Source organism: Pseudochaenichthys georgianus, chromosome 14 (assembly GCF_902827115.2).
Source record: "Pseudochaenichthys georgianus chromosome 14, fPseGeo1.2, whole genome shotgun sequence".
NCBI classification, from domain to species: Eukaryota; Metazoa; Chordata; class Actinopteri; order Perciformes; family Channichthyidae; genus Pseudochaenichthys; species Pseudochaenichthys georgianus.
Genome location: NC_047516.1, coordinates 32,795,321 through 32,811,733, shown reverse-complemented (window position 1 = coordinate 32,811,733; position 16,413 = coordinate 32,795,321).

The following is a 16,413-nucleotide window of genomic DNA, read 5'->3' as shown; positions in this document are numbered from 1 at the left end:
ATGGTCCACACTGGCATTCGAACCAATAGGCGCTTTCACATCGGAGTACTTTTCCCCATACTTTTCCCGTTTAGTTCCGATAGTTCCTGGGATTTTGCGTTCACACCAAAAAGAGAACTTAGTTCATGACAACTTTTACCCCCTTTTTAGTGCCTGCTAGAGAGGTGGTACTTTCCTGTGGAGAATAAAGTTCCAATTTATGATTGGCTGGGCGAATTGCAAACCACGCCCGTAAAACTTGGAAACGATTTTTGAAGCCGCCATTGTATTTGCTGACATTAGCATTATTAGCATTAGCCCCGCGCACCAACGGAGAGAGAATAACTTATGGCAACACAAAATAAAACATGGGAGCGGTGGAGTGATGAGGAGGTGTCGGCGTTCTGGCGATTTACTCGGAAGGCTTCTACTGAAGCCAGTCCCCAACTCCGGGGACTTCCGGCCAGGGACTTCGGGTGGCAGTATACGCGGTGAAGTTGTTTGCGGCCTGCCAGTAAACCCAAAGCAGAAGAAGAAGAAGTGACGTCAGCGGCTTCATTTGCGTAATCTTCCCTCAGGGAACTTATTCCGGTGTGAACGCGATCGGCTCTTAGTTCCATGGGGGTACTAAGTGCCGGGAACTAAGTGCTGGGAACTAAGTACGGCAAAGTACTTGGTGTGAAAGCGGCTAATGACTATCTAGTTCCCAAGCAAAGTCCCTACACACTGAGCTACTGCGACCCATTAAAGCTATTAGTTAGGCTTCAATAGTGTCACTATCAATCCATCGTTGAACAGTGCGTGACCACTGGTTTATGTCTTTTCATGAAAATAAAAACATGAGTCCATAACTATAACTCGTGCCACACATATTGGGCTATTTGAGCTTCCATAGCATGTATGTAAAGTAAAAAAAGTTGAGCTGGCAGCCTGCCGTATGCAATTGCATACGGCAGGCTTTCAATAAATTATATTCACATGCCATTTTTCACTGATTGTAATTCATAGCCGTCAGGCACTGAAGGCATATGTTGAAACCAGTGACAGGCTCTCCAGCCGTATCAGCCTGGAGCTCTCTTACCCTATTCACATGAATCCTGTAAATGCCTGTTTATATCATTCTCTATGAGAAAATGGTCTGCCCGGTCAAAGTGTGCACCCTGGTTGAATGACGAGATGAGAAGTTTAATGGTCCAACGAGATGATGCTAAAAAAACTGCAGACAGAACAGGTTCTCTATGTGACAAACAACATTACTGTAAACTGAAACGCAGTAACCAAATTGAATATAAGTAGAAAGAGGGAATACTACATGCAGGAAATCAGTGATTCTACGAATGATGGAAAGAAAGTATGGAAAATATTGAATAACATAATGGGGAGGAACTCAAACATGCATCCTTCCTTTATAGAAACCAAAGGTAAATTCATTACCAAGCCAGCAGATATTGCAAATCATTTTCATGATTATTTTACAAATAAAGTAGATAAGCTGAGGAATGCCATGGGTGCAGTCAAGGACACAGTGTCACATCACATCATTAAAGATCGTATCATGAGGGAAAAGCAGTGCATGTTTGAATTCCACGTTACAGAAGAATATGTTGAAAATATGCTTTTACATCTGTCCGATGATAAATCTCCTGGGATTGACAACTTGGATGGTAAACTGCTCAAAATGACGGCCAAATACATATCCAAGCCATTGAGTCACATTTTTAATAAAAGCTTAGAGCAAGGCGTGTGCCCCGAGATCTGGAAGGAAGCCAAGGTCATCCCATTACCCAAGGATAAAAGAAAAACATTTGCTGGTTCCAATAGTCGACCTGTAAGTCTCCTCCCAGTGTTAAGTAAATTAATAGAAAAAATAGTATACACCCAAATTCAATACTACTTCAAGTAACAATCTGACAACGAACTACCAACACGCCTATAGAGATGGTCACTCTACAAGTACAGCACTTGCACAAATGACCGACGACTGGTTCAAGAGCATGGATGATAGGAGGCTTGTAGGAGCTGTGATGTTAGACTTTAGCGCAGCTTTCGATGTAATCGATCATAGTCTGCTGCTGAACAAACTCAAATGCTATGGCTTTGGTTCTGTTGCTATGTGTTGGATGGAGAGCTACCTGACTAGGAGAAGGCAGCGAGTGTTTTTCAATGGGAGCTTTTCTGAAAGTAAGGTGTTGCAGTGTGCGGTCCCACAGGGAAGTTCGCTTGGGCCTTTGTTGTATTCTATATTCACAAATGACCTACCTTACGTATTAAATAAGTCCAGTGTAATAATGTATGCTGATGATTCCACAATGTACAGTACAGCATCAACATGCAGTGAGTTAAACAATCTACTTAAAATAGAGATTAAAGCCATGGCAGACTGGGTCAACAATAACAAACTGGTACTCAACATTGCAAAAACAAAAGCAATGGTGTTCGGATCCAGACATATGTTAAGCAGCAATCCTCAATGAAGCCTGACACTGGCTGGTCAGCCAGTGGAACAGGTAAACGAGACTAAATTGCTTGGCATTGTTCTTGATTCTGGTTTACGGTGGACAAAGCAAATAGACAGTATCGTAACTAAAATGGGAAGGAGCATAGCTGTGGCGAGAAAATGTACAAAGTATGTAACACCAACCACTTTGAAACAAATCATTCAGTCTCTGGTTTTGTCACATCTTGAGTACTGTCCGGTCATATGGTCATCAGCAGCAAAAACACATTTACAGAAATTACAAATAGCTCAAAACAAGGCTGCCAGACTAGCTCTCCACTGTTCGAAGCGCACTCATATTGGAGTTATGAATAGAAACCTATCATGGCTTCCGGTTGAGAAACGTCTGCAATCTCGTGTTATCACTTTTCTAAAAAAATCCAATTTAGCAAAAAAACCACTGTATTTTATGATCAAATAGTTTACACAAGAGACGAGCATGACCATAAGACTAGACCAGCTACATCAGGCCATCTACTGGCACCTAAACCCAGGACACATCTCCTGAACTCTTCTGTGTCTTATAGAGCTATAAAGGAATGGAACTCATTGCCAAACTACCTTGTTGAAATAGAGTCCAGAGCCTCTTTCAAGAAGAGATTGAAGGGCCATCTACTGATGACCATGTACCCTTGTGAGCTGTGAACCCTAATTGAATTTGATCGCATGTTGTTGATGATATTGGTGATGTTGTTAATGTTGTTAATGATGTCAGGACTTATGTCCTAAATGTTGCTGTATTATTGTTGTATTATTGTTGTATTGTTTTAAGTGTCGGACCCCAGGAAGAGTAGCCTTTGTTGAGCACAAAAGCTAATGGGGATCCTTAATAAACATAGACATAAACATGTCATAGTGGATATGGTCTGCTCTCCTGTTCATGTGACATGCATTGCTTTGATCAAGAAATATTCCTCTGTTTTAACCTCTTCAAACTGTTTTAAAGTTATAAATGTATGTAGTGCAGAAAGGTATACGTGATACGTACGTGATTGCAATATGAATACTTTATTAATGTGATAATTATGTCTAAAAATAGAACTATGTCTAATTATGCTAGCATGTGTTTTGCATCTATTACGTAAAACACTCAATTCAAGCGAGATTCTAATATGAATCAGGTGCAGTTATTTTAATCGCACTGTTGCCCTGAGGCTGTGCTCTCTAGGTTTCCATTACAAGTCCTTCTGTGGCAGTCTTTTATGTGTCACAATGTTACGTGTTTATTTGGTGAGCTGTTTTTAATACCATCAGAAATTACAGAATTTTTTTTTAAATATATTTTAAATGATGCCACCTTGATTTTCAATGCGAAGACAAAATGTTATGTTATTATGAAATTACCCCTTCAACAATATTAATGCAAAGAAACAATATGATATAAATCTGAACATATAATTACTTGATGAATTTAACAAGTGGATGTTTATTGCGAGGTGTAGGCCTACATTTCTTATGAACAAAATTACACAAAACGGTAACATTTTCTTTGACAAGCTAAACAATTACTTATGTGTCATGGACTATTGTAAGCAGATCCTCAGGTGTTTGTAAAAACACAGATTAATTCAAGACTAATATAAGACAGGTCAGAAAACAAGCTTGGATAAAATGGGTTACAGATGTTTTCATTTATTTATATCTAAGCTTGATTCTATTCCTTGCAACAACATTTAGAAAAAAACTCAATCAACCTAACAAATAATTATTATCTCTTGTTCACACAACATCTTGCAGTTGTTATATTAACAACCCCAACCTATAGCAACATTGTTTTCGCAAACCATTTATTGAATGTTAACACAAGTTGAATTCAAAATCCACCTACAGTTTGGAAACATGGTTAGCTGATCTGATTTCTTACCATAACTATGTTTTCTTTAAGGACCCTAGCAATGACTTTTTATGCTAGGACATATTAATACCCTAAAAAAACATGTATTTATATGATATAAGCAATGTAAAAGAGTAATGCGCAAGGAGAAAGTGGAGTTTAACTTTAGTTACATGTGTTTTCCATATTGGATTTAGCAAAGACCTGTTCTGATCTTTATTTAAGAATTGTTTAAAATACAAATTCTTCCTCAGTGTGACATTGTCCCAACTGTCATTGTTCCTAATACACATGTTCAGTTGTTCCCTGGAACACTTTACTCTGTTGGGCTGGTTATCTTTACTTTGAGTGCTCTTGTCGGGAACACTTGGTGGTGAATAACTGTACATGATCATGGAAGTGTTTTTCTCTCTTGGTCTAACACAGAATAACACCAAAGGGCTTTCATGTACTGTGCTCCCACTGCCCAAGGGGGATGATGTAAAACTGAAACTGTCAGTTTAGAATTATAATGAAGGATTTAAAGCCATATTTCTTTTGGATAAAATCTATTTCAGCTTGTTGCATTACTGCTCACATCTTTTAGCTTGACTTACAATTAATATCACTTTAATTGTGTTCTTGCTTGTGAATACTTCCTGGTTGTTGAATAAACACTAGCAAAGTTACATTCTTTATTAAGTGACACACAAACTTAAATATACACTGAATGTATTTCATCATGTTTTCTTTTTGAAAAGCCTTTTTTCTATTTGTACTTCACCCATTAAGCCGTTGGTGGTGGGAGTGACTGTGCAGAGACATCATTCATGGATCAAGCAGCCAGATGGTAGTATCTAATATCATCCCATTGGACCTGAAATTCCAGCCTCAGTCTTTTATTACTGTCATTCCAAGTTAAGCCTGCGCTGTGGCCCAAGCAGTACCTTCGATATGACCAAATTAAAATTAATTCAGTATACTATGAATGCAGTATTTCCACAGTTGCATTGTACAGCTCATCAGACTTTATTCTTTTATATAAAAAAAGATCTTACTGCAAAAAATGATCAGCTTGAGCTTGCTAATCAGGATTACTGCGATCACCTCTGTTGGATGGAGGAATTAGATAAGTATGGAGGTAAATGAATAAAACATACATTTATAAATTGACAATGAAAATAAGGTGATCATATCCTGTACTGTAGGTAACACCCTTGAACAATTTTCCCACTCTTTAGGATATTTCGAAAACTAATACTATCCAGAGCTTTACATTTTCCTTATTCACACACTCTTCAATACAGCTTCATTGGATTGTGTGCTACATCCTGCAGCAGTGTGACATGTCATATGTGCCTGACATACACTCCAACCTGGAAGATAACATATTAAAGTACAGACACACACTCTCCTGAATACTCTCTTCACTGAGAGAGAACAATCAAATCTTCCATTCAAATTAGAATAACTTGGTAAAAACCGTAGTTATAAAAACATGTATAGACTATTCGGTACCACTTTACAATAAGACTACCTGTTCTGACACCATAGTGTATTGGCACCCCCTAGTGGCAAACGTCGGTACTGTAGCTTTAGGGCACCAAGTAGCGCGACTCTCCTTCTTGTGTTTTAGTTTACACAGCAAAGCTATGCAGAGCACATCGTAGCTCAGTTCTATGCCACAGATCATTTTTGTTTTAATCCTTGGAGTAGATCTGTGTGCCAAGTTATGTGTTTCAAAAATGTGGTTTAATTGATTATGTGGTTTCAATGTTTAAGATAAGCTAAGCTAACTAGCTGCTAAACTAACTAGCTGCTAAGCTAACTAGCTGCTAAGCTAACTAGCTGCTAAGCTAACTAGCTGCTAAGTTAACGGACATAGCTCATTCTTAGCAGAGGCTGTTGATTATACTGCACTCTATTATGTTGCACATGTATTTTCAATTGTGTAACTTGTGTTGTATTTTTCTGTTTATTCTTGCAGTTTTACAATTTCAAGCCTCAGTAAATGGTCCACTCAACAACTGTCTTCTGAGTCTTTTTTCGCTATCTGTTAAGCTATGCAGTGCGATGCATACGCAAGGGCAGAATAGTAAAAAGACACTCCTCAGCTGGAAAGGCAGTGAAATAATTCTGTGATCAGCACGCTACTACTTCAACCTAAAGACTCATTCATTAGACAGCAGTAAGATGAATGACCAGGAAGAAGAACTCCGGTCTGTGGAGACCAGGTCCCGGGCCTCAAGTCACAGGTCATCAACAAGGTCAAGCAAGTCATCTGCCAGTGCTGCAGCGACAAGGGCAAGAGCTAAAGCCGAAGCAGCAAAAATAAAGTTATCCTTCGCAGAAAGGGAGGCAGCCATGATGAGGCAGAAAGCAGAGGTGGAGGCAAACCTTTATGTTTTGAACCTGGAAAGTAAAGCTGTGGCCACATCTAAAGAGGCAGCCATATTTGAAGCAGCTGCAGCAGATTTGGAAGAAGGACATCTTGGTGAGTTACAGGATGTAGCTCAGGAGGATCCAGCAAGACGCACAGCAGAATACATTGATAAACATTCATTTTTACAAAACACTCACAAACAGTTTCAAGACGTGGAAACACATAAACTCACTTCTCACAACAACGGACAGCAGGGCATACACAAGGGTGCAGATGAGCACAAACCCACTGAGGACCTACACTATGCATCTCTTCCTGTCTCTCCAGCATTCGTTCCAAATAACTACTCAGCTCCAACTCCTCATACTCCTGATCTTGCTCAGTATCTCGTGAGAAAAGAGATAGTGAGTTCTGGGCTCCTTGCCTTTGATGATCGTCCAGAAAATTACTGGGCATGGAAATCATCATTCCAAGAAGTTACAAGGGAGCTGTATCTATCTGACCACGAAGAGCTCAACCGCCTTGTCAAATGGCTTGGACCGGAGTCAGCAGCACATGCAAAGCGGATAAGGTCAGTGCACGTTCATAACCCCACAGCAGGTGTCAATATGATATGGCGGCGCTTAGAGGAATGTTATGGATGCCCAGAGGTGATCGAAAATGCCCTTCTAAAACGAATAGAGACATTTCCAACCATCTCAAACAAAGACATCCACCAGCTCAAAGAGTTAGGTGACTTGCTACTGGAGATAGATGCCGCTAAATCTGGTGGATTCCTGCCTGGCCTAGCATATTTGGACACTGCAAGAGTTGTTAATCCAATAGTGGAAAAGCTTCCTTACAGCCTACGAGAGCGCTGGGTAACGCAAAGCTCCAGGTATAAGGAAGATTATCTTGTGCCTTTCCCACCTTTCAGCTTCTTTGTGAAATGTGTATGTGCCCAGGCAAAGATCAGAAATGATCCAAGTTTTGCATTCAGTCTCTCCTCTTCCCAAAGTGACATTAGAGTGGATAGAACACCTAAATACACTCAGAGAACAGCTGTTTCAGTTAGGAAAACTGAAGTGACTTCTTCTGCCCCACAGTCTAGCTCAGCTATCAAGACAGAGGAACCAGACAAACAATGCCCAGTGCATAACAAGCCCCATCCACTGTCAAAATTCCGTTGGTTTCGAGAAAGACACCTTGATGAGAGAATAACCTATTTAATGGAGAAATCCATCTGTTTTAGATGTTGTGAATCCACAAAGCATATTGCCAAAGATTGCGAGGCAACACTTAAATGCAAGGAGTGCGAAAGTGACAAACACACCTCAGCCATGCATCCTGGTCCAGTTCCTTGGTCGTTTGGTATGTTCAGACCTGAGAATGAGCAAAGCGGCGAGTCTGGAGGACAAAGGCCACCTGAAGTAACTTCCATGTGTACAGAAATCTGCTGTGGTGCTCCCAAGCCCAGATCGTGCTCGAAAATCTGCTTGGTAAATGTATACCAGGCTGATTATCCCAACAAGTCACATGTATGTGTATGCAGTGCTGGATGATCAAAGTAATCGGTCGTTAGCAAAATCACAATTCTTCACAATCACAATCTGTTTGGTTTGAATGGCAACGCATCTCCCTATACTCTAACAACATGCTCAGGCAAAGTAGAGACAGCAGGAAGAAAAGCATGCAACATTATAGTGGACTCACTTGATGGGAAAACTAAAGCAGCACTCCCTCCTCTGTTGGAATGTAACAACTTGCATGACGACAGGTCAGAGATTCCCACTCCGGAGATCACACAGTATTTTCCGCACCTCAGACATGTGACTGACAAGATTCCTCCCCTCGACACCAATGCTCCTATTCTCTTTCTGCTCGGAAGCGTCATTCTGCGCCAAGGTGCATGAACAGTATAACGGGCCTCACGACTCACCCTACGCCCAGCGCCTTGACCTTGGCTGGGTCATAGTTGGAGAAATATGCCTGGATGGGACTCACAATTCAAACAGTGTCAACGTCTACAAGACCCATGTCCTTCAAAATGGACGCCCATCCTTTCTTAAGCCGTGCACGAACAGCATTCAGGTGAAGGAGAGGTTAAATGGTCCAGCCAAGCATCATCTTCCAGCCCCTTCTCACAGCCTGGAAAATAGGGATGTCCCGATCACCTTTTTTTGCTCCCGATCCGATTCCGATCATTTGATTTTGACAATTTGCCGATACCGATTTTTCCCGATCCGATCTTTATGCAATGCATTAAGAAAAAAAAAAGGTAACAGATAACGGCTGGTCATCCAATGCGATGAATTCAGCTATCTAGTTATTTGTTTGGCCTTTTCACTGTTCTGGGGCAGTTTCTCTTTCCTTTTAAAAGTCTCTGAAAGTGTCGGTTGTTTCAGTGCCGTTACCTGAGTGGCCGCTGTGTACTCGCCGTGTTGTTGTTGGTGTTTGTTTCTCAGGTAGCGTATTAGATTGGTCGTGTTGAACGTAGCTCTGTTCTTTCCACCACGCGGAACCTCCGCCTTGCAAACATTGCATCTGGCTGTTACACTGCCTTCGCTTTCAATTTTATAATACTTCCAAACTCCTGACATTTTCTCTGTCCCGACTCCCGAGTCACCAGCTGAACGTAGCCTCTCGTTAGCTTACTGCTACTATTAGACACTGCGCCCACTCTGTTGCCAGATTTCAGAGAAATAAGCAACCAGGTCTATGAAAACAAGCCCAAAGAAAGCAACACATACATGATGTTGTGTAATTTGAAACCAAAACTAAGTCCTCAGGATGACTTTAAGTCGTGAACATGGTCATTTTTGTTTTGTCACATTAAATAAAAAAAAAAATATTTTATAAATTTTTTTCTTTTTTAAATCCCGATCCCCGATTTTTTTCTCCCGATCTCCGATCTTTTGAAAATCACGTGATCGGCTCCGATCCCCGATCACGTGATCGGATCGGGACATCTCTACTGGAAAACGTCCTTAATGGAAGTTTAGATTGTATAGGAGAAAGTGTGTTTCGAAAAACACCTGATGACGACAAACCAGCCCTGTCTGTGGATGACAAAGTCTTTCTCCGAACCATGGAAAACGAGGTGTATATGGATGATGAAAACCACTGGGTGGCACCACTGCCCTTTCGCTTCACCCGCAAGCCCCTTCCTAATTACAGAGAACATGCATTGCAGCGTCTCTCCTCTCTCCAGCGCTCATTCAGAAGGAGACCAGACATGAAAGGGCATGTCTTTGACTTCATGCAGAAGGTCATTGACAACCACCAAGCCGAGCCAGCTCCACAACTGCAGCATGGACAAGAGTGCTGGTATTTGCCTACATTCTGTATTTACCACCCGCAAAAACCAGGGAAAATAAGAGTGGTTTTTGATTCCAGCTCTCAGTACAAAGGAGTGTCATTGAACGACGTTCTCCTCAGTGGACCCAACCTCAACAACACTCTAATTGGGGTCCTACTGAGATTCAGAAGGGAGCAAATAGCCATCACAGCTGACGTAGAACAGATGTTCTATTGTTTCAAGGTCAGACAGGACCATCGTAACTTCCTGCGGTTTGTGTGGCACGGAGACAACGACCCAGATAACGAGATTGTTGACTACTGGATGACAGTGCACGTGTTTGGGAACAGTCCATCACCAGCAGTAGCAACATACAGGCTGAGAAAGGCTGCAGAGCAAGGGGAAACTGAACATGGCACAGACTCAAAGGAGTTTGTATTCAGGAACTTTTATGTCGATGATGGATTAATTTCAGTGTCAAAAGAAGATGAAGCTATTGATCTGCTACAGCGAACCAAGAGCCTACTGGCTGAGTCCAATTTGAGGCTTCGCAAAATAGCTTCAAACAGTGCCAGGGTCATGGAGGCCTTTCCTCTTGAAGAACGAACAAGCGACTTTAAAGATCTGGATTTGGGACTCTTTGCCTCTCCAACGGAGTCTGGGCATAAGCTGGGAACTCAATAATGACAGTTTTACCTTTAAAGTTTCACAGGACATTAAACCGTTCACTCGTCGAGGCATACTGTCCACTGTGAATAGTCTCTTTGACCCCCTGGGATTTGCATCTCCCATCACTGTGCAAGGCACAAACTTTATTGGAGCATGCAGAGAGCTTCAGATAAACACGGACAATCCTGAGATCAAGGACTATCTGCAAGACCATAGTTGTACATGGATATTTAATGCACCTCATTCCTCACATATGGGTGGAGCTTGGGTGAGGATGATTGGTGTGGCTCGACGGGTCCTTGATGCACTGCTGTTGAAGAATAAGGATAAACTGACCCATGAAGTCCTGGCCACTTTGATGGCTGGAGTTTTGGCCATCATGAACGCCAGGCCTCTGGTTCCCATCTCTTATGATACAGACCTTCCTGAGATACTCTCACCTGCTATTCTTCTAACCCAGAAGGCGAGTGTGACACCCACACCCCCGGGGAACTTTGAACTGGATCACCTATGTAAGGCACAGTGGTGCCAGGTCCAGAGCTTGGCGAACTCCTTCTGAAAACGGTGGAAGCAGGAGTATCTGGCAACTCTTCAGCGAGGAGGAAGTGGACCGAGGAGCAGCCTAATCTCCAGGTCAGTGACGTTGTTTTGTTAAAGGACGTTCAAGCACAACGTAATGACTGGCCTCTTGGTCTGATAGTAAAGGCCATTCCAAGTTCGGACTGCAAGGTGCGAAAGGTCATGGTGAAGATCTTAGGTCAAGGGACAGCTAAAGAGTACCTTAGGCCCATCAGCGATGTGGTGTTACTGATACCAAGGTTAAAGAGATGTAAATAGTGGTAAACAGGTTTACCAAGCGGGGAGTGTTCTGACACCATAGTGTATTGGCACCCCCTAGTGGCAAAAGTCGGTACTGTAGCTTTAAGGCACCAAGTAGCGCGACTCTCCTTCTTGTGTTTTAGTTTACACATCAAAGCCATGCAGAACACATCGTAGCTCAGTTCTATGCCACAGATCATTTTGTTTTAATCCTTGGAGTAGATCTGTCTGTAAGTATACAAACGTACCTGTGTGCCAAGTTATGTGTTTCAAAAATGTGGTTTAATTGATTATGTGGTTTCAATGTTTAAGATAAGCTAAGATAACTAGCTGCTAAGCTAACTAGCTGCTAAGCTAACGGACATAGCACATTCTTAGCATAGGCTGTTGATTATACTGCACTCTATTTGCATTATGTTGCACATGTATTATTTCAATTGTGTAACTTGTGTTGTATTTTTCTGTTTATTCTTGCAGTTTTACAATTTCAAGCCTCAGTAAATGGTCCACTCAACAACTGTCTTCTGAGTCTTTGTTCGCTATCTGTTAAGCTATTCAGTGCGATGCATACGCAAGGGCAGAATAGTAAAAAGACACTACTCAGCTGGAAAGGCAGCGAAATAATTCTGTGATCAGCACGCTACTACTTCAACCTAAAGACTCATTCATTAGACAGCAGTAAGATGAATGACCAGGAAGAAGAACTCCGGTCTGTGGAGACCAGGTCCCGGGCCTCAAGTCACAGGTCATCAACAAGGTCAAGCAAGTCATCTGCCAGTGCTGCAGCGACAAGGGCAAGAGCTAAAGCCGAAGCAGCAAAAATAAAGTTATCCTTCGCAGGAAGGGAGGCAGCCATGATGAGGCAGAAAGCAGAGGTGGAGGCAAACCTTTTATGTTTTGAAGCTGGAAAGTAAAGCTGTGGCCGCATCTAAAGAGGCAGCCATATTTGAAGCAGCTGCAGCAGATTTGGAAGAAGGACATCTTGGTGAGTTACAGGATGTAGCTCAGGAGGATCCAGAAAGACGCACAACAGAATACATTGATAAACATTAATTTTTACAAAACACTCACAAACAGTTTCAAGACGTGGAAACACAGAAACTCACTTCTCACAACAACGGACAGCAGGGCATACACAAGGGTGCAGATGAGCACAAACCCACTGAGGACCTACACTATGCATCTCTTCCTGTCTCTCCAGCATTCGTTCCAAATAACTACTCAGCTCCAACTCCTCATACTCCTGATCTTGCTCAGTATCTCGTGAGAAAAGAGATGGTGAGTTCTGGGCTCCTTGCCTCAGTAAATGGTCCACTCAACAACTGTCTTCTGAGTCTTTGTTCGCTATCTGTTAAGCTATGCAGTGCGATGCATACGCAAGGGCAGAATACTACCCTTATAAAGGATTCATAAAGGGTTTATAATTAGGTTATTAATTAGGTTGTAAACACTTTATTAATCATTAAGAAACATTTATAAACCAGTTCTAACGTAGTTTTCATACATCTACACAGGCTCACTATTTGGCAAGATGACTAAGCCTTATATTGGCTACCTAGCTTACTTCGTCTTCATCATCAGCCAACATCCTTGGTATCTTTTGTTCACTGAGTTGATTCTCCCCCCTTCCATCTTGATGTTTCTTGGCATCTCTTCACGACCATTTATTTATGAGTTACTAACATTTATAACTGCCAAAAGGGAGCCTTGTGAAGTGTTAAACAAATCACCATTTATAATGAGTTACTACCATTTATAATTTGTTGAATTTATATTAAGCCTTAAAGTTATGCATAAATTAGGGCGTGGTCACATTGAGTGACAGGTCTGTCCAGTGACTGCTGCTGTTAGCTTTCTGCTCTGCTAGCAGCTCCGTGATGCTACAGGGACTCTGCCTGTTCAGCTCATCCGGGGAACATAACTTGAACTCGGCCGTGTGTGTTGTGCTGGTGCCTTGTGGACTATTCTTCATTAGATTGGACTATTGTGACTCGCTCCGCGTTTAAAACAGACGGTGCATGAATGCGGTTTTGCGGTAAGTGAAATTTGAGTGCTTTATTTGTGATGCTTGTGTTTTTAGTCAGCTAACATTAATGAATGTTAAGGCTTGGTTTAGCTTGTAGCGAGTGGTAGCTACATCTGTGCTAACGATGCTAATCGTAGCCTCCAAGTCAAAACGTAATAGAGAAGTGTTAAGCATTAAGTGGGACAATACTGTAGAACAAACGGCTTCAGTTTGAGGTTGGTAAAATAAGGTCATCCTTCTAAGTTAGAGAGATATTTTATTAGGTAGGTAACTTTATGCATTGATAAGGTTCATTTCAATTGGCTATGATAGATTATGTAGACAAGCTAACGTCAACGTAGTGTTGAAGAGCGGCCTGGTGTATGTGAAATTAACCTCACTATAAGATGTGTGTATATTACAAATATTAATGTCATATTTCAAGATGATTACTTAGATACATATTACAATATGGTTGGTTGAGCTGGAGTTCATTATTGAGCTTACACGTTAACGTCACAGTCATATCTGAAAAACGAACCCAAACCTTGTTCTTTTTATTAATTGTATTACCAAATTGGTACATAGCATAACATGCTAGCGCACGCACTAGGCGGAGGAGGTGCAATTTAGCCTCCCTGGTCCCAATATGGGGTGGAAGATTAAAGCCACCTAACTGAATAGCAAAGGAGGGGTTCGGTCTGAGTGTCGCCCCGCTACGGTCACCCTGGATCAAAAGACAACTCGGGTGCACCGACAGAGTGGTCAACTCAGACACTCTCTTGGCCGAAGTCAAGGCAAGTAGCAACGCTGTCTTCCATAAAAGTGCTTTCAGGGAGGAGAGCTCCAGAGGCTCAAATGGTTCTGTGACCAGAGCCTCGAGCACCAACGGCAGGTCCCATTGCGGGGAGGAGGCGTGCAACACTGGCCGCTGCCTCCTGCCACATAAGTGGCTGACTGAAGGCTGACCTGCCTCCAAATCCCTCATGGCAGGACGAAATGGCTGCTGCATACACCTTAATTGTGGAATGAGCCAGCCCACTGTCCACCAGTATCTGTAAGTAGGCAAGAATAGAGCCCAACGTACATGACAGAGGCTCTAGGCTCCTTCCTTCACACCATCGCCTGAATCCCGCCCACTTTAGCCTGTAACCAGTGGCGTTTTTATATGTACAAAAGTGGTGGGGCACAAAAAACTTAGATGTCTATATATAAGCTTCTGCAGTGACATGCAGTGAGGTTCATGGCTGCTGAGGCACTGGTACTGACTCTTCAGGTTTACAAATATTATATTTTGACCTAAATCAAAATATAATATTATTTTCAAAAGCTTTTTTAGTCTGATGCTTCGATTAATTTTAAACAGACAGTTCAACAAAAGGATACCCAAAAAATGTAATTTTATCATTTAAATATTTAATTGTAGTAAGATCCCATTTTCAATAAAATTGCGGTCTTACCTTGACGATGAAAAGCCTCGGTGTCATTCTGGACGGCTCCCTCTCATTCGCACCACACACCGCACCGCCTTCTTTCATCTTCGGAACATCTCCAGACTCCGCTCATCTCTGTCCCAACCCAGCACTGAAATCCTGGTCCACTCATTCGTCACATCCCGAATTGATTACTGCAATGTACTTCTGACTGGCCTTCCCATCAAGCTCCTCAATAGACTGCAAATAATCCAGAACTCTGCTGCCCGGATCATCACCCGCACCAACTCATCCGACCACATCACCCCCATTCTCACTCAGCTACACTGGCTTCCTGTACGCTACCGTATTGACTACAAAAATATTCTACTCATATACAAAGCTGTCCATAACTTTGCCCCCATCTACATCTCTGACCTCCTTCAGGAGTACACCCCCTCCCACACCCTCCGCTCTTCGTCCGTAGGACTTCTGACCGTCCCAAGCTATCGCCTCAAAACCATGGGTGCTCGAGCTTTCAGCTGCTTGGCTCCCAGACTCTGGAACACCCTGCCACCACACATCCAACAGTCTGATTCCATAACAACATTCAAAACCCAACTCAAAACCCACCTGTTCAAACTGGCATTTTCTTTATAATCTGTACCCTGTGTCCTTTTGTGTCCTTCTATAGTCCATTTCCTGTTGTTTGTCTTGTCTTGTCTTACCCCGGCTGATACTTCACTAAATCCACTGTTTTAATTTGTAAGGTAAACTTGTAAATGTAAATTGTAAATCTGTAACCCTGTAAGGTGGTCCCGAGGATTTCTCTGGCTCATTGAAATCCAAGATGGCGGCGCGCTCAGTCGCTGCGGCTCACAGCTCTCTGTTTTGGTTGTGCACTGTTTGTTTTTTGTTAATGTGCGTGAACACCCTAGAACAGGCGAATTACAGTTCGCCTATAGAGCCAACAGATCCACGGATGATACCATCGCCACGGTCCTTCACACAGCTGTGAGCCACCTAGAAGGCCCAGGCAACTATATTAGGATGCTGTTTGTCGATTTTAGCTCAGCTTTTAACACCATCATACCTGACATACTAGTGGAAAAACTGTCAAGCCTAGGTTTCCCTTCCATCTTATACGCTTGGATTTATAATTTCCTTACAGTCCGTCCTCAGACAGTGAAAATAGGCCCTTTTTGCTCCTCCACCCGCACCCTCAGCACTGGTTCCCCGCAGGGCTGCGTGCTGAGCCCTCTACTCTACACTCTCTACACACACGACTGCTCTCCCATTCACCCCTCTAACTCCATTATCAAATTTGCAGATGACACCACTGTGGTCGGCCAAATACATAAGGGAGACGACGAGTCGGCATACAGAGACGAGATCCTGAAGCTGTCTGAGTGGTGTTCATCAAATAATCTGTATCTGAACACAAGCAAAACGAAAGAAATCATCATAGACTTCAGAAAGCACCGACCAGAACCCGCCCCCCTTCACCTCAATGGAGAGAGAGTGGAGAGGGTCTCCTCCTTTAAGTTCCTGGGGGTTCA